At 48.8% G+C, this 18,931-nt stretch overlaps 1 protein-coding gene across 1 annotated transcript in view; it reads right to left on the bottom strand.

Annotated features, from left to right (window-relative positions):
- The window catches only part of EYA2 (EYA transcriptional coactivator and phosphatase 2), a 267,325-nt gene extending 250,870 nt beyond the window's left edge, over positions 1 to 16,455 (bottom strand). Inside the window, exon 1 of the mRNA XM_047852863.1 lies at positions 16,351 to 16,455. The gene's annotated coding sequence lies outside the window, so the exon portion shown is untranslated. The remainder of the gene's footprint in view (positions 1 to 16,350) is intronic.
- Between the last annotated feature and the right edge of the window lie 2,476 nt (positions 16,456 to 18,931).

The following is an 18,931-nucleotide window of genomic DNA, read 5'->3' on the forward strand; positions in this document are numbered from 1 at the left end:
TGTTTATTTTTGACAGAGAAAGAGAGACAGAGCACGAGCAGGGGAGGGGCAGAGAGAGAGGGAGACACAGAATCCGAAGCAGGCTCCAGGCTCTGAGCCGTCAGCACAGAGCCCGACGCGGGGCTCGAACTCACGGACCGCGAGATCACGCACGACCTCAGCCGAAGTCGGACGCTCAACCGACTGAGCCCCCCAGGCTCCCCAGATCTTCTGAGCTTGTAATGGAAGCCAGAAATCTGCCTTTTTGTGTGACCTGTCCAGATTTCCAAACGCTGGCTCTATTTTCTGTTTTAAATGTCCTGCAGACCAAACAAGACGCATCTTGGCTGCCAGCTTACAATCTTTTGCTGCATCGGACATCACAGCACCGCCACTGGATGGATCATGAGAGGTCGAGTGGGGGCCGTGACAGAGGGCAAAGCTCAGAGGAGGAAAGGAAACACAGGCTGATCACCAGAGGCCCAGGAATATAAGCAGAGCACAGCCGGGATCACCCCTCCCGCCTCAAGCGTCACCGAAGTCAGTTCTGATTTTTCCTCCAAAGTCCGGTGCATCTCCCATGCTTGGCTGGACTCTCCCAAATACTCAGCACTAACTTTGTCCAAGACCTACGAGAAGAGACAACCTTCCCCAGAACACCCTTACGTGAAATAAAGGCTAATCCTCTAGGGCCGTGGGAAAGAGCCTATGGAAGGCAGAGCCGCAGCACGTCTTAAAAGTACCGACCTTACGGGAGTGACACGCCAGACGGTGCAGCCCAGTGCCCGGAAAAACTACAAATTTCACAAACGGCACTGTAGTCCAACAGACGAGGAGTGGGCAAGGCAGATCTAGAGGTGCATTATGATGCAGTTTGGGGGTCCACAAGGGACCAGTCCACCCTCCACTTCCGGCAAATGTTGCTGACTTCGGTTTGGGAACCTACCTTTCTCCCCCTCCGTCCCTACCTCCAGAGGTGGCACACGACAGAGTACAGAATCCTCCCAAACAGGGACATTCGTTAGGAAAGAGATGGGCCCACCACCTACATTTGAACTCCTGATCCAGCCATACCTGAAGCCGGCCCTCCCCAGAACTTTTCACTTCCCCAAGCCAGTAAATTTTCTTTCACTTAAGCCAACCCGGAAATTTTCTGTTACTTACATCCAGAACAATCTCAACAGCTATGGGGCCCCTTGGCCGAGTTTTTGCCTCACTCCAGCTTTGGGGTCAAGAAGGGAGACTCTGCATTCCGTGCTGTCAGCCTGGGCACATCAGGTCCTTAAAGCACTGAGAGCCTTCCTCAGCCTTACGCCCTGGCCGCCCCAGCCTACTGACTCACCTTCCAATCTCCTGATTGTGGTCGCCTTCAGGGCCACCCCCCTTCCCCCCTTTCATGTCTGTAGCCATTGGAAACTACCACCCCCGCCCCTTGCAATGTGAGCACTATGAGAAGTTCTTTGCCATTCTAAACAGTGGCTGACAACCATTGTGAAACCTGCACACATTTCACCACTCCTAAATCAACCCCAGATGACAAAATAATAATCATCAGGAAACTAATGAAAACCCGAAGGAGGACAGATTTGGACCACGTTGTCATTACCCACAATGAGGGATGATCAGGAAAACGTCCTGAGAAAGACATAAAAATGAAGCAAGCTGATTGCTCTTTGGAAGAAGTCTCAGCCCCCGTTCCCGTGAGATTCGAGTCCTCCTTTTTCCTGGAAACAATTTTTAGCATCTCTTGGCATCCTTCTGGTCAGGAATTGGTAAAAAGAAAAGAGACAGCGAGATAAAGGCTTCATGCCTTTTCAGTGAAAGGCGATTTGCAAGGTCCACGGTGGTGTTAGGGAGCGTAGTCGCTTACGTACCGGCAGCCTGCGTGTGTCTTCTGGTGGTTCCTCGCGGTGACTTAAAAATTGGGGCGTTTCTCATAAAATCCAGATTTCATGGTCTTTTGAAAGACACAGAACACTTGGCAACACAGAGGCCACATTCCTCCCAGCTAACTACCCTGCCCACTTCATTAACTCTGGGTATCTGAGTTTGCAATTAGTGGTTTCAGATTTAGGGCCTGTGTATTAAAAAAATCATTTAAAAATGATGCTAATTTTGATTCTGGACTAGCCTGACTGACACAGAGCGGCCACTGGATTCTAAGCAAGGACCCGATTGGGTCCCTCCGCTGTGACCTCATCTGCCCCCACCCCCGGCTTGCTGGCCCCCGGCCACACCAGCTTCCAGGCAGCTCCCATCTCAAGGCGTTGCACTTGCTGCTGCTTCTCTCTAGAATGTTCTTCCTCAGATAGCAGGGCTCCCTCACTTCTTCAGTGCTGTGCTCAGAGGCCACCTGCTCAGGGAGGCCTCCCCACCCCAGGCACTTTCTACCCACCTTCTCTTGATTTTTCCCCATAGACTTATCACCATGTGACATTCTGTGGACTTTACATATTTAGGTGTTTATGTTTGGTTTTTCTCCACTTAGCTGCGGCGCTGTGAGAAAGCAGACTTTGATTGTTTTTGTTCTCTACTGTATTCCTCGTGTCCAGAGTAGTTCCTGTGACGCAGCTGGTACTCTCTACGGATTTTGGAATGAATGAATGAATGAATGAATGAATGAACGAACGAACAAATGAACGAACGAATGAAGAAATTCAGTTTCCCATACTGGAGAGTAAAGGGAGGCAGGGGTGTGGGGGAGGAAGGTGGAGGAGGAAAGTGAAAGCAGGCAAAGCCCAGAAAGTCTGCCCATCTGGTCACTGAAGATCAGGCAGACGCTTCTGAAGAAAAAGGCATTTTCCACCAGAGAAGAGAGGGGCCAAGAAGAAAAATGAACATCCTGGAATTAGGGCCTATATTGGCACTGGAGTTCGCACGGATGGGGGTCTCTGCTCTGCCACGGACCGGCCATGTGACCGGGCAGAGCCCTTCCCCCGGGGCCTCAGTTTCCTCTTCTGTGCAGGTTCTGATCCCAGGCGGCTCTGACTTCCAGGCTGCCTGCTGAGGACTTGTCCTGACAACTTCTCACATGGGGATGAGGAAAGCCAGTGTCTCGGGCTCCATCCTAAGTCGTCTGGAAAAACCCGAGCTGTTTTCCAGCGTGAGCCTCACGGGCCCTTCCCTCTCACTCCAGACTGTATCAGAGTGCTCATGCTCCACGGGGGGACACGATTTCTAGAGTTACTTTCTCCTCAACTGGGACTAAACAGCATTTAACAATCACACCTGCTGTGTTATCGGGGGTTCTTCTCCGCACTCTTATGACGTGGACTCACTTCATGAACACGGAAACTGAGACCTAGAAGAACTGACATAAAGCCAAGGTCATGAGACTAGTAGACTCCGGACTTGAACCTTGACAGTCCGGCTCAGGTTCAGCCTTACGCTGAACCGGAAGCTACAGAATACGCGAACACACCCTTGTAAAAAAAAAAAAGAAAAGAAAAATGACAGCTAAGGCTAACATGTCCCGTGTCTCCCTCTCATGCCTGTCCGTAATTAACTCGTTGGCTTGTTAAGTGAAGGTCAAAAAGAAGCAAGTTTGATTCTTTCTACGGCAGTTAAAGAGGCAGAGAGTGCAGGAGTTATAAAGACAACCTCCATTCCTCAAAAAATGAAAAACGGAACTACCCTAAGACCCGGCAATTGCATGACTAGGTATTTATCCGAGGGATACAGGTGTGTGTGCTGTTTCGAAGGGACACATGCACCCCCATGTTTACAGCAGCACGATCAACAATAGCCAAAGTATGGAAACAGCCCAAATGGCCATCAACAGATGAATGGATAAAGAAAATACGGTGTGTGTATATATATATATATATATATATATATATATATATATATATATATATATATAATGATGGAGTATTACTCGGCAATCAAAAAGAATGAAATCTTGCCATTTGCAACTACGTGGATGGAACTGGAGGGTATTAGGCTCAGTGAAATTAGTCAGAGAAAGACAAAAACCCTATGACTTCACTCACATGAGGACTTTAAGAGACAAAACAGATGCACATAAGGGAAGGGAAGCAAAAATACTATAAAAACAGGGAGGGGGACAAAACAGAAGAGACTCCTAAATATGGGGAACAAACGGAGGGTTACTGGAGGGGTTGTGGGAGCGGGGGTGGGCTAAATGGGGAAGGGGCATTAAGGAATCTACTCCGGAAATCATTGTTGCACCATATGCTAACGAACCTGGATTTAAAAAATAATTTAAATAATAAAAAATTTAAGAAACAAATTAAAAAATAAATAAATAAAATAAAGGCAACAGACAAAGCCTGGCTCTATTTCTTGGTTGCTGTGTGACCTTGAACAAGTCACTTAACCTCTCTGGGCCTTACTTTCCTCATCTGAAATGAAAATAATTATAGCTCTTCCTTTATAGAATTGTTGTAAGGAATAAATAAGCTGATGCCTATGCTCATTCAAAAACAGATCCCAGCATCGAGTAAGCACTCAGAGGTCACTTTTATTGACATTATATTCATTTGAAGGCAACTTGTTCTTTCGAAGACGTATGACAGACTGAACGTGCCCAGACACTCAGGTGCCCCGAGACGCTTTAACGACATCCTTGAGAGACCTCGTTTGCTCTATCTGATTCCCCCCGAGAACTGAGTTACAGAACCGCATTTCTGGCTATAGTGGAAGGTTCTCGAATTTGGGGGCATTTCACATCTTCCGGCTGGCGTTTCTTCAACTTTACTCATGAACTCTGCCGTACCTTTGTGCCCACTTTTGCGATTAATCACCTGATTTTTTTTTTAAAGAATTTTTTTTTACATTTATTTATTTTTGAGAGACAGAGACAGCGTGAGCAGGGGATGGGCAGAAAGAGAGAGGGAGACACAGAATCAGAAGCAGGCTCCAGGCTCCGAGCTGTCAGCACAGAGCCCGACGCGGGGCTCGAACCCACGAACCGTGAGATCGTGACCTGAGCTGAAGTCGGACGCTCAACCGACTGAGCCACCCAGATGCCCCTTAATCACCTGATTTTTAAACCATTTCCACCTTGTGACACCATTCGTTTGAGACCCTTGTTACACCTTTTCCGAAGGCGTAAGAAAGACAGGACGCTGAAGGCAAGACAAACAGACAACAAACAACAACAACGAAAACTCGTGCCCGTGTGAAGTTAATGCGGAAAGGGTCCACAAGACCCCGCTAAGAAAAAGACTGCCCTTTGGAGACGTGTGGATTCTTCCCGAATGTGTAAACTCCCAAGATTCCCCGGGGCAAGTTACCTTCACTTTTGCTCCTTTTTTGAGTACTTCGGGGGGGAGGAGGAGCAGTGCTATAGTATCTCAGCACCGCAGAACGAGTCTGGTCCATCGCGGACTGAGGCTGCGTGACGAATTCGATACAGACGGCACCTGCCCCACGCACGGGTGAACAGTCTGAGGCTTGAGTCCTCTGCCCTGCGTCACACGGCAGGTGGGTGATGGGAGCGGGGAGTCCACCCCAAGTCCTCTACAACAGCCGCCCACCCTCTGCAGCACGGCCCCTTGACCCCACATCATAGCCAAGGGCCTGGCCCGGTCTGAGGATGAGGCCATGCCCCCCTGGTTGGCAAGAAACCGCACAGGTTCTCAAACAATGTCCCCTGGAGGAGGATATCCCGGCCCGCTGCCATTACTTTTTCCATCTGGCTCAGTCGGTTAGGCGTCTGACTCTTGATTTCGGCTTGGGTCATGATCTCACTCACGGTTCGGGAGTTCGAGCCCCTATTGGGGCTCTATGCTGGCACGTGTGGAGCCTCCTCGGAATTCTCTCTCTCTGCCTCCCTCCCTCTCTCTCTCAAAATAAACTCAGAATAACAAAGTCCTTGTTCAAGAAAAAGTCCGTTCATTCTCAACGGCAAGGCAGGTAAAAGGCCACAACGACTCAGGCTTGGAGAGGATGACAGATGTAACCGAAATGTAGGACTAGAACACAAAGCACCGGTCAGTCAGGGAGAAGTCTCTGGATCGTCCGTGTGCTTGCTCCGGGAAGCTGCAGGTTGTGCAGTGGAACAGGCCTGTAGTCTGGAATCGAATCTCACCGAGCAGCCGCTGAAGTTGTCCAAGCCTCAGTTTCCCCATTTGTGACATAGACATACGGGCGTCATGGGATTTTTTTTTTTTTTTTGAGAGGATTCTAGAAGCTTTGTGCAAGTGCCTGGCACGTCAAAACTCCTGTGGGGGATTTTCAAATCCACGTTTTCCCTTCCTCGTTCCCCTCCCTGAATACTGAGATCATTTTCACTCGAAACTCAGATTAAGTAAGGCAAGACTGTAGTCTCGAATTCTTCAAAGTCCCAAAAGTCTGGGGCAGTTTCATTCACCACATAATCGCACAAGGCTAAAACATCAGCAGAGACACTTAAATCGTACGTTCGCTCACCACCAGCCGACGCGGTCCCAGTAACTGTTTGTCCCCGCTCAGCCCACAGGAGAGCTGAGTGGGGCACATCAAGGAATGTCAGAGCTGGATTTGAACCCTGGCAGGAGGGCCCCCAAGCCCCAGCTGTCAGGGATACACCACCATCTGCAAAATCCGGTGAAGACCAGAATTGAGACTCGCTCAGCTCCTACGAGCATATCAGATCTGGAACATTCTAAGCCGGTTCCATTCAAAGCTGGGGTTAGGAGGGGGCCATGCGTCTTTGGCAGGGTGAAGTGCAGAAGAAAAAATGAAAAATCTTTTGTTTTTCTTTTTCAATTCATTAAGGTTTGTTGGGGTGAGTGTGGACCTCATTTTTTTTTTCTTCCCATGACTTCCCTTTTATTTTAACGGGGAAACGTGCATTTCAAAGACTGCTCAATAGCAGCGTTGAAGTCTCAAGTTCAATCACAATGTCCCCATTGTGGCTGGGGGACTCCTTGGCCTTTAAGCTTGGGTTATAAAAATTTGGTCTGAGCCCAAAGTCTGGCTTTAATAGAATATTTTAATTTTGTTTAATGAATATTATTTTAAATCTGTTTGGCAGTTTTAAAATGTGTTCTTTTATTTTCAAATTAAAATTTACTAATGTTCGGTACTTTCCTGGCCGTGTAGGTGCAGCAAGGAGTGAGGATGATAATAATACAAGCTACCATTTATTGAGTGCTTACTATGTGCCAAACACCCTGCTCCACGCTTTACGGGTGTCACTTCTTCTGACCTTCAAACCACCCAGTGAATAGCGACCGCTGCCTCCACCGTCCGGGAAGCTGGGAGAGTCAGCCCCTCGCCCCAGATGGCACAGTCCGTGAGTGGTGGTGGGCTTGAGGCTGAGACGGGGTCTGCCTGAGTTCAGGGGCTGCACTATTAACCACGGCCCTGCCGTCTCTTGAAATTGAAACAGGACTCAATTGACCAATAGCGTAAAGGGGTTATCAACGGCCCAGTATGCAATTCCCTATAATCTCAAGAGCAGTAGTGGCTGCCCTGAGTATAAATAACAACTACCTGATTGAGCATCAGCGAGGCAGGCACTTAGCAAAGCGAGCTGTTCTATGCGTATTGCCTCGTTTACATTCTCACAATGCTCCATGTTGTGGAGAGGAAACTGAAAACCGGTTTCATGCAGCTTGTAAGTAACAATAATAATAATAATACATTATAATGACAATAAATACAGCCACACAACTCTGACATAACTCATCCTGTTTGCCAAGCACTATTGCAAACACTTTATTAAGGCGACCTCCACAACTCTTTGAGGAAGGGACACAGTCATCCGCTCTGTTTTACAGATGAAGAAACCGAGGCACAGAAAAGTTTGGTAACTTGCCCAAAGTTAAACAGTTGGTTTATGCAGAGCAGGGATTTGAATCCAAGCAGTCCAGCTCCCGGGTTCATGCTCTTAATCTCTAGGCTGTTCGGCAGAGTCAAGACTTAAATGCAGGAAGCCTGACTCCCCCCCGCCCCACCTGTTTCCCACTGCCTCTTAACAAAAGCAGAAGGAAGGTCTGTCTCGGGCAGAGAGTGGGCCCCTCGTATCGCCCGACATACCTCTAGGGACAGAACCCGGTGTTCTGCTCTTTTTTTTTTTTTAAATGTTTATTTTTGAGAGAGAGAGAGCGTGCACAAGCAAGCAGGGGTGCAGAGAGAGAGGGAGACAGAGGATCCGCATCAGGCTCTGCGCTCATGGCAGCCAACCAGATGTGGGGCTTAAACCGTTGGCTTGAACTCAGGAACCGTGAGATCATGACCTGAGCCGAAGTCAGACGCTCAACCGCTGAGCCACACACGTGCCCCTGGGGTTCTGCTCTTACTGAATTAGGCAGGGCTTCTCTGAGTAAGGGTCTGCAAACTTGGGTCTTTGTCTCCAACCTGTTGCTTAAATATTAGGGAGCCCAAGAAGTCCTATCACTGCCCTCTGGATCCTCCAGGGTAAAGAAGAGGGGGTGTGATATTGGTGGAAATCCACTGGGATCCTGCTATCAGAGGCACCAGACTGGGTCCTTTTAGCCTCTGGATCCCTAGTAATTAGCCCAGCACCTAGAACACAGCTCAGTAAATACCACCGAATAAATGAATGAAAGAATGAACGCCACGTTCCCCCGTCACCGGGAAAACAGGAGGCACTCCATGAATCACAAATCAGTGAAACGGTACATGCAGTGTCCCAAGGGCATGTTCTTCCTTGTCAACAAAATTTGTCTTGTCATATTGCAATAGCTCAGCGGTCAGGAAACGTATTCTGAAAAGGGCCATGCGGTCTCTGCAGTAACTACTTGACTCTGCTATTTCAGCACAGAAGCAGCCACAGGCAATGGCTTAGACCAGCTAATCGCAGAGATGTGGCCACCATCTCAACAGATTTCAACAGTAAACCTTCTTTGATAGCTACAAGGACAGGCTCAAGATTCTGTGAGAATTAGCAGATGTCCCTTATTTCCGAGCCCAACTTTTGTACCTGACCATCAGTTAATATCCCCAACCAAAACAAGTGGAGACTGACGTTAAAATCTCGCTCTCCAGGCCAGACTTGGAGAGGAAAAGTACTTCTTCTTACACCAGGGGGACAGCCTGGATATCCCAGTGATGAGGAATCAAAACTGGGTTCAATCGTGGCTCTGACATGAGCCACAGGACCTTGGACAAGTTACTGCACCTCCCTGACGTTCAATTTTTGTATCTGTAAAACAGACATCAGCATCATCATAACAGCACATGTCCATCTCAGGCTATTTGGAGACAGAAAAGTGTTTTGTTAAGCCAGCACGGTGCCTGGCACACAGTAGGTGTTCGATAAATATGGACCACTTATTATCCCCAAAGAAGTCTTACGTTTTCTTAAACACAAACAAACAAAAACCAAAAAAGCGAATTCGCTAAAAATAAGCACAAAGAAAGGCCGGCCAAGATGCAGGAAAGGCCACTTCCAAAATCAGGCTCCTAAAGACATTCCAGTAAGGCCTTCCAGGGGTCCCCAGGTATCAGAAAATTCTCCACTCTAGATCAAACCTCTGAAAGCCCTCCCATTTCTCTGTCCCCTTCCCCAAAAGCCTGCTTCTGTGTCCTTGTAACACTCTGCCTTTCTCGTGGGCGCCAGAGCCACGTGGCAGACATTCGGAGCATTTTCAGACATTTGCTGAGTTTAAGACATTCCTTCTCCCCTCCTTCCCTGCACATCCCAACATTAAAGTCTCCAGGGAGCACCAGAGAGCTCCGGCCCATGGCAGACCAGGAGTGAATAATCTTCGTCTGCTCCATTCTTTTCCATGGCTGGATGGGGCCAAAACTCTGTTTACAACACAAGCAGCAAGTCACAACTTGTCATGCCACATGACACCGGCCCGGCCGCAAGTTATCACTTCCCTCTACTGTACCAGTCACACAAAAGGCCAGAGGTGCAGGAATCTGCCTCCTGCTTTCCTTTCCATCCACCACCTTCCCAACCAAGAAGGGCATTCATAACTTTGCTGGAGAGACTAATGTTTCTAGAACACCCTGAAACAAAAGTCCCCATACATGCCAATAATACACACCCAGAAAAGAAAACAGCCTCTTTGCATCGACACCCTCTCTGTCTCTTCTGAAAGGAGGCTTTCTCCCTACGTGGGATTTCCATCCGCAGTGAGGCTGGTCCCCGACTCGGGGACACAGCAGACACTCTCTCGCTCTGTGTGTATTTCCGGGAGCAGCCAATCAACAGAGACCTAAAGGTGTGGATTTGCACAGCCCCACATGCTAAAAAAAAAAAAAACAAACAAAAAACCACATACGTGTTCATAGGAACAAAAAAACTGTTCTGGAAACAACAAATACCTTAACCACGCCGTGACTATAGGAAGGGGATGGGGGTGAAGAAACTGACCAAAAGGAACAAAAGGCATTTCGGCCCCTGGTTTCCACATAGCCAAGTAACCAGGAATGAAAATCTGCTTCGGAATGGGGCGGGGGGGGGGGGGGGGGACCTGCTTTGTCTGCCAGAGCAGAGAGAGGGAGGGGTCCACAGGAGATGGGAATCCCAGCCCTCACGCCTCGCTTTACCCCAAGAACGTCTTCAGTCATCCTCAGAACCCAAATCAAACTGAGATCCTTCAGCCGTGGTCCCTTGAATACCCCTTTTTGTGTCCACTTCAACCAAACACATCTACCAGCAGGAATGCAGAGTTGGCCGAGGTAAGGAGAACTGGTGTTTTTCGCTCTGTTTTGGTGACCTTCATGAGGCTCATTTATGCACTTCAAGCTCATGACCTAATACATGTTGGTTTGGCTTCTCTTCTCATAATAGCAGCCTGTAAAAAGCTTTTGAGAATTCCCCATGTTTTCTTATTTTGGGTCAAGAAAATAAAATCGATATCTAAGTAACCTTAAAAAAATGGCCTGCACAATCTAAAAATCTGGAACGTTTCCACTAGGGCTAAGGATATCTCTTAAAGCCTCAAAGAGCATCAAAGTTAAGCCCAACCATTGCCATTTTTTAAGGTAAGCGATTCAGTAACAGCATATGTGAGAATTAGCTAAGAGGGGCTTTTTGACATAAGTCAAACAATGACATTTAAAACTCACGTTAAAGCAATTACCGTGCAGAATTTTTCCGTGTTTTTCCCATTTCTTAAACAGAAGTGTATATGTTTTCGACATAGTTTCTCGCTGTAATTTTCTTTCTTGGCAAACCCACATCTTACCATGAAACCCAAAGTATGCATGCTACAGAAACAATAATGGCTGAAACAGACTCGGCTGGGTCTCTGGCATGATTTTTCTTTACGGAATTAAAATGTCTTTTGGCCAATAATATGCTGCACATTTCAGTTACGAAAGACCATTCTTGGGAGACGAATAGAAAAGAAAGGGGAACTGACAGATTCAGCTGATGTGAGACAAAAGTTAAGTTGCTATATTCATACAGTAGTCAGACCCTCCGGTTCCTCATTCTTTGGGGACAAAAATGTCGATTTTATCATTTTTCCTCTAGTTAAATTCGCGGGGAGTTGACAGCTCTCTCGGAACGACTGTGAGTAGGTATGGACAGATACGTTACATCTGGGAACATGCAGAGTTTAAAAAAATCTAACGATACTAGACACTGAGGAGGGAAAGAGGGGGAAAATCACACACGTTTCTGTGCTATCGACGCAACACCACCGATACCAAAAGGCGAAATAATTTCTAACTACTTTGAAATACTCTGTTCATTTTGAAATCTGTCTAGATTAGCATTCTCAGGCAAGGAGAGGTGACCGTGTGCACATTCTCAAAACTGGTGAGATGTAAACCTGTCTCCCCTGGCTATCTATTCATCTGAGTTCCTGTTTTCAATTTCTGCATATATCTGAACACAGAGGGAGATTCTGCAAAAAGGCAAGAACAGGCACATCGGTGCCCTCAACCAGGATCGCCAAAGGATGATGACCACAGCAAAGAGACCCTGCTTTCTAGAGACCCCAGACTGCATGCACAGACCCTCGCATCCATCCTGCCACGCTCTGTCCCAAAGTGGGAGCCCTCTTAGACCCCCCTGACCCTCTGCCTGCTTGTTTCAGATTCAGGCAACCGACGGCCTCCCTCAACCTTCAAAGTGGCAAAGATAAATCGCTCCAGTTACCTGACTCTTGGGACCACCTGTTCCAAATTATTCTTCGCTCTCCAAATGTTTATAATCTCACCCCCCAAACAAGAACCCACCCATAGCGATCCAGCACCTTCCGGTAAACTCCATTTGGACCGCCTACCGGAACATTTTAGGGCTTTGCCACTGCCTATAAACTTATTGACTCTTTTTAGGAACTGAAATGCGTCGCATTATAGTATCGAAGGAACGAATCAAATTAGCCCTTGTAAATAGACATCCTTTATAGACCCATACACAACCTGCTAAACACCATGACTCAGGAAGGCTCATATTGGTGTTTCCTAATTACTTAATATGATTTTTCTTCCGTTTAGAACAACAACGAAACATCAGGGCAGAGTCAGAAAATAATTGGGCTCGATGCATTTCAGATCATCCCAATTTCTCGTCTCTGTCCGAGGGAAAGGAAAGCAGAAATGTCCTCTCGGCCAAGGTTTTTACAGCACATGGGAAACGCACAGTCCGCAGAGGTCTGAAGGCCTCCATTCTGGTTTCATTCCCTCTTGTGAGTCATGTAACTTGAAACTCAATTCTTGCCTTAACAAAGTTGGGATGTGATAATAAATAATAATAATAATAATAATAATAATAATAATACCACCACCTAACCCAAAGAGTTGTTGTGAGAACCCATCCTAAAAAGACATGTCAAGAACTGAATTCAGGCCTGGCATACGAGCTATTTCATCATTATTATTAAACACAAGGATATACTTTGCAAATGGAGAGAAATGGCAAAGACGCCAGGAGGATGGGAGTGAGAAAAAAAAAATAAGGAGAAAAAGCAGCAAAAATAAATTTAAAAGCCTGTGGCTTCCTTCGTCCTCTCTCCCCTAAATGCACCTGGCAGATACTTTCATACCTTGAAATTGATTTTCAGTCACATGCAATGAAGAACAAGTTCCTGCCCCTCCGATTCATTTACAGGGACAAGTGGGTCTGAACCAGTCACTTCAAGTGTTTGCCACCTGATTGAGGGGGTTTATCCTCGGATTAGAAGAGGTGTCCGTGAGTCAAACACCATTAGGCCAGTTAAGATCTTCAAATAGTGAAAACGAAGCACTGTCTCCGGCCAATTCTCTGCTAATCGCTTCCCCTACTAGAATCTTCTCTCCGTTGTGTGTGTTTGGAACTGTGCGAACTGCCACCAACAATAAGGGGTGTGGGGAGTGGGCCATTCAGGAAGCTGTTATGATCTGGGGGGGGGGGGGAGAGGAGGGGGGGAGTGAGAAGGGCGCTGTGGGGAGTGTCCATGAGTATGTGTGTATCTTCTGTCAACAGGCTGTGTTTTCTCAACTCTGGGGTTAATTCTCTGTAGAGATTCCTTTTCAGCAGACTCCACCAACTGCTTCTGAGAGCAGCTAGCTAGAAAAAAAAAAAAAAAAGAAGAAGAAGAAGAAGAAGAAGAAGTTTCCTTCCACCAACAAAACCCAGTCCTGGCAAGAGCTGGAAGGTTCGGCCTTTGGAGGTAACTGAATAACCAGCCGCTTCACGTCCACAGATAAGGAGAACACATCTTTAGGTGACTCTCCCCTTTATAGAACATCTTTGGGGAGGTTCCTGTCCCCCAAGAAATGTTTCCTGACAGCCACAGGCTCTCTCTCTGCGGAGAGAGGCATCTGTCATGAGCTGCCGGGAACCCCACTTAGGCACCATAACGGCCTGCGATTTTATTATACAAGGAGTTTATTGCTGGCCTAATTAGTTTCAAACTGGGCATTCCAGCTGAGGACACCTAAAAAACATCTGGTGGCAGGAGAGCAAGAGCGAGACCTCGTTCTGAGCCGGTTACGGTTGGATTTCTGCATAACTCTGGTCTCTCGCGCCCGAGACACAAGTTATCTTTGGAAAAGTAACCGAAAAAATAAGGAAATGTTTTTCTTTGTGGGAAAGGAGTCATCTTGTCACGGGGGAACCCAAACCGCCTTAAAGTGGACGTGCTCGGACCGTGTATACCTTTTCACAAACTGCCAGGGTCCCCCTATCTGGCTGCACCCAATTCAAAATGTACTTCGCTGCCCCACAGAGTGCTTTTGCTGGGGACTTTCTCCTTGTTCCAACAGCAGCTAGCATTTTATCAATTTATCCGTCTGGAACAGGCTTTGCAATCTCGTACTTGCAATTTAAAGCAGAAGTAAGACCACATATTTGAAACAGCATGTCTTGGGTGTTTTTGCCAAATGGTAATCCTATAACAAGTCAACAAATCATAGCTCTTTATGATGTGTTTAATACGACACAAAAGGCATGAAAAGAAGACTTTAGAACTTAAGCGATGAAAGCATCTGGTTTTTAAAAATCCCAAAGAATCAGGGTAACATCTTTTCCTTTCCTTTCCTTTTTCCTTTTTCCTTTTTCCTTTCCTTTCCTTCAGCTATTTAACGTTAGCAAAGAGACTGATCTGTTTATAGAGTATTCTCATTCACACAGCCACCCCAGAGGTGAGCTGTGCTCAGGGCAGAGGAAAACCGCCAACTCCTTTAAGATAAAATAGTTAATAATATGGCGAAGCTAGAGTTACAGCGGGAGAATGGTCTAACTACCAACTACGTGTGGGACATAGGAACGGCTTTCAAAAATTCAGGCCCTTTCGGATCTAGCCATATTGGTCAAAAGTGCCAAATGTAGAGTTTCCTCCAAAGGCAAGGAGATTTTTCATACAAAACACGATTTTATGCTCAGTCAAAAGCAAGACTCAAAACACCATCATTTATGACATGCATCTCTCAGTACTTTCCTTAGTCTGAGGATGTCTAAATGCAAGGAAGCATCATGTTTAAGGGGTTTAAAGATGTGGAGAGAAAAGTGGAAAACACGAACATTTCTTGGGGAAAAGTTGCCCAGAAGATTTTGCACGAAGATTATTTTTAAATGGGGGTCTCCCCGCCCTGCCACCCCCCTCCCCAAATGGCCCACAGGCTGGAAATGCAGCTACTAGTTCAGTACTCAGACGCTGGTCATAGAAAAATTGCAGTCGAGCAAGAAAGGGCTCATGAAATGAACAGATTTGGTTTGAAATACAGCAATTGTCCGCTGGTTATAATTTCCTTTGGAAGGGAGCTCCGTAACTCAAACATAATTCAGCACTCAAATCCCTCCTTGATGTTTGTAAATCATTCTACCTCCCCTCCGCTCATGCTAACAACCAGGCTCCGATGCTCGCTCATTTCGCTGCACCTCGTCATTAAAAGGTACCTGCACCAAGGGTGATTTATATCTCAACGTTATATATATGTATATATACACATATATGTGTGTGTGTATATATACATAAAATTAAAGATTACGTAGCGTTTCGGGGAAAGGGGAGACAAGAAAATGGTATCCATAAAGATGCAACATCAGTCTTGCCTTTCAAAAATAATTCAGAGCCCAGCAGCAGGCACGCTAACTGCGTTTGGGAGGAGCGGGATCCTCACCGCCAAAGCGCTTCGCTTTCAAGCCCTGAGAAAGGCGCGCGGAGGATTTTGCGACGCGAATATTTTTACCAGTCAAGCCTTCCTAAGATTCCTGGAGCTTATAGACTATTTATTTGGGGGCAGGATATATATTTAAGGAACTGCGGCCAGCACGGCCGGTTCACGTCCAGACTGCATGGCTGAGAAACAATTCCCTTCTCCACTTTCTCCCATTACAGCAAAACCCTAGCCTCCTTCTCAACAGTCTTGGGATGGATGCAAAGTTTTTTAAGTTTCCGACTCCGGCTTCGGCAGGCACCAGGACGCCCGCTCGGGTACAAAGCCCGGAGAGCCGGCCCTGCGCAGGCCGGGCGCAGCCGGACTTTAGAACAGAAATGCAGCTAGAAGGCGGCTCGGCGGCCGTTCCCGCCCCTTCCCGGGGGCTTCGGAGACAGCGCCCCGGGGCGCGCGTTGGGCTCCCGGCGCCGCTCCGGTTCGGACGGGGCGTTGAGGGGGAGGGGGGTGGACGCAGCCGACGGCCCGGGCCTCGAAACCGGCCAAACGCAGCCCACCGCATCTACACCGCCCGTGCGCCCATGCACTTGTCCCGCGCGCGGGAGAACAAACTTGAGTCGCTGTCCCCCCCCTCCTCCCCCCAGCGCAAAAGGAAACTGAGACCCGCAGCCTGGCTTCTCCGAGACGGAGTCGGCCCGCTGCCCCCGCCGCCCTCGCGCCTGCGGCGCCCCGGGGGCCCCGTGCGCCCCCCGAGCGCCCCGACAGCTGCGGAGGCCCCGGCCCGGCGGGTGCGCGAGCGAGGCGCGAGGAGACGGGTCCGCGTCAGCCCGGGCCCGGGGAAGCCCGGCGGAGCCCGGCGGGCGCCCCGGGGTGGGCGCCGCGGGAGGTACTCACCGCGCGCAGTGGAGAGGGCGCCCCGGCGCGGGCGGGCGCGGGTCCGACGCGGCCGGGCTGACTGCGCCGGGCACGGTGCTGCTCCGCCGCCGCCGCTGCCTCCGCCTCCTGGGCTGCCGCGGCCGCCGCCTGCGCGGGGAGGACCGGCCCCTTCCCCTCCCCGGGCCGGGCCCTCCCTCTGCCCCCGCCCGGTCCCCGCGCCGCTGCGTGGGCGCGTGGGGGCGCCGAGGCGCGGCGCTGGGCTCTGCGGGCGCACACCCCCGGCGGCTGGACGCGCGGCGCGGGGCTCCGGCCCTGCCGCCGCCGCCGCCGCCGCGCTGCTCTCCGCGCCTGCAGCCCAGCCGAGCGCGCCGGCTCCTGCCGGTCCCGGACGAGGCGAGGGCGCAGCCTCCTCCCCGCCCCCCACCCCCGACACCCCGCACCTCCTCCCTCCGCGACCCAGGCGCGGCCCCCGAGAAAGGCACCTCTGCAGTCCGGCCGACAGTCATTCGTTCACCCACCTATTTATTCATTCATTCCGCCTGCACTGAGCATCTGCTGCGCCGGGTTCAGCTCCTGGGAGATTCAGCTAGAACGAGACGGATTCGTTTTCTGTCCTCCGGAACTTACATTCACGTGGGGAGATAGACCATGAACAAACAAGTAGAGAAGCAAGGCAATTTCGGAAAGTTCGAATCGTCATGGAGGGGGGCAAGTATGTGCTGGGGGTGCAAGGGGCGGTTATCTTAGAAGAGTCAGGAGGGACCTCTCCGAGGAGGTGACAACTGAATTATGAGAAGGGCCATTGCTGGTGATATCTGGGAGAGGGGAGTTCAGGGATCATCCGCCTACCTTTCACCCACTTTACAGATGGGGAAACTGAGGTCCCAAGAACGTAACCGGCTCACCCGAAGTCAGTGGCACAGCCCCGTCCACAACCCCCCCCCCCCCCAATTGAGGTACCTCACTTACTTCACCCTATCCTGATCGCCTGTGTCAATGCTCCCCACGATAAACTGTCGGGAACTGGGTCTAGGCTCTTCCCTCCGTCCCAACCACTTGACTGTGGGATATCTAGGATGCTTCAGTCCAAAAACAATACCAACTTCTGCCATTTGTGAAGCTCCCGCTTAAAAACCGGGTGCCCAGATAAAGTTGAATTTTAGAAAATCAAGATGTAAGGTTTAGTATAAATATGTCTTATGCAACAGGTGGTGATACTTACATTCAAAAATTATTCATTGTTTCTCTGAAATTCCAATTTAACTGGCTATCCTGTATTTTCTTTGCTAAATCTGGCAACCCAAGCTCACCCAAGGACGCCCACCCCATCCTTACCCCATTTAAACCCCCAAAGAGATCCAAAGGTAGATGCTGTAAGCATGCCCAGTTTACCAATGATCAAGTCCAAGTTGAAAGAAGGCAGAAAGTGACTGAGCCAGGGCTGAAATTCAGGTCCAGCTGATTCCCAAAGCCCTTGATCTTGAGATACAATATAGAGATAGCAACCCCAGTTGCAGGGTTACAGGAAAGCTGATAAAACTTAAGCTCCAGGGCCCCTCACTGACTGGGTCCGTTTCTAAGGTTCTGCCATTTTGTACATTTGACATGATGAACAAGTGACCTTGTGAACACGTTGCTAGGTCCCTGTCAACATATTGACATTTAGTTGCGATCAGTAAAGACCGCTGTCTCTTTCCATTCTGGTTCCCCACTGTAGTACTTGATCCTGCCTGAGTAGGTGGTGTGGGAGTGGCCGCTGGCATTTTGGGGATCCAGCTGAGGAAAAGTTGAGTTGGGAATTTTGTGATGGTTGTGGTATTTTTCAGCTTCTTAAAATCTGAATTTGTTGTGATTTATTTTCTTAAATTCAAAGACATACTCACTTTTGGACCTAATTTTTGACTGGTATTTTTTCTTTTTTTTTTTTTTAATAATTTTTTTCAAGTTTATTTATTTAGTATTGAGAGAGAGAGAGAGAGAGAGAGAGAGCACAAGCTGGGGAGGGGCAGAGAGAGAGGGAGACACAGAATCGGAAGCAGGCTCCAGGCTCTGAGCTGTCAGCACAGAGCCCGACGTGGGGCTCGAACCCACGAACCGTGCGATCATGACCTGAGCTGAAGTCGGACGCTTCACCGACTGAGCCACCCAGGTGCCCCTGGACTTGTATTATTTTTCCTAAACAGGGCCCTCAAATTGGGTGTGCTGGGTCAGGGCCTCACTACACCCGCACCTGCCTCTGGTCAGAGCTGATTCTCCTCTTTCTGCTTCCAGAACGGTCAATGGAAGCAAGCGTATTCAGTAAGCATGGCTGGTCTTCCCTGACCCAGGCAAGCACCAGACCTGTAGCTCCTAGATGAAGATGACTGCTGCTTCCTGGAAGCAGAACACACACATGTACTTGGCCTTGCTTTCCTCATCTCGAATACGGAGGTGGCCGTACCCATATTGTATTATTATCGTGATAATTCACTGAGATCGTGCTTGTAAAACACTTCCCACCCTGACTGTAGCTGGTTCTAGGGCCGCTCCACCAATATTATTACTGTACACACAACTTCACGTCCCACAGCATCTTGCAAAAAGCTCCAAGTCATTGTAA

This window comes from Prionailurus viverrinus, chromosome A3 (genome assembly GCF_022837055.1).
Source record: "Prionailurus viverrinus isolate Anna chromosome A3, UM_Priviv_1.0, whole genome shotgun sequence".
Lineage (NCBI taxonomy): Eukaryota > Metazoa > Chordata > Mammalia > Carnivora > Felidae > Prionailurus > Prionailurus viverrinus.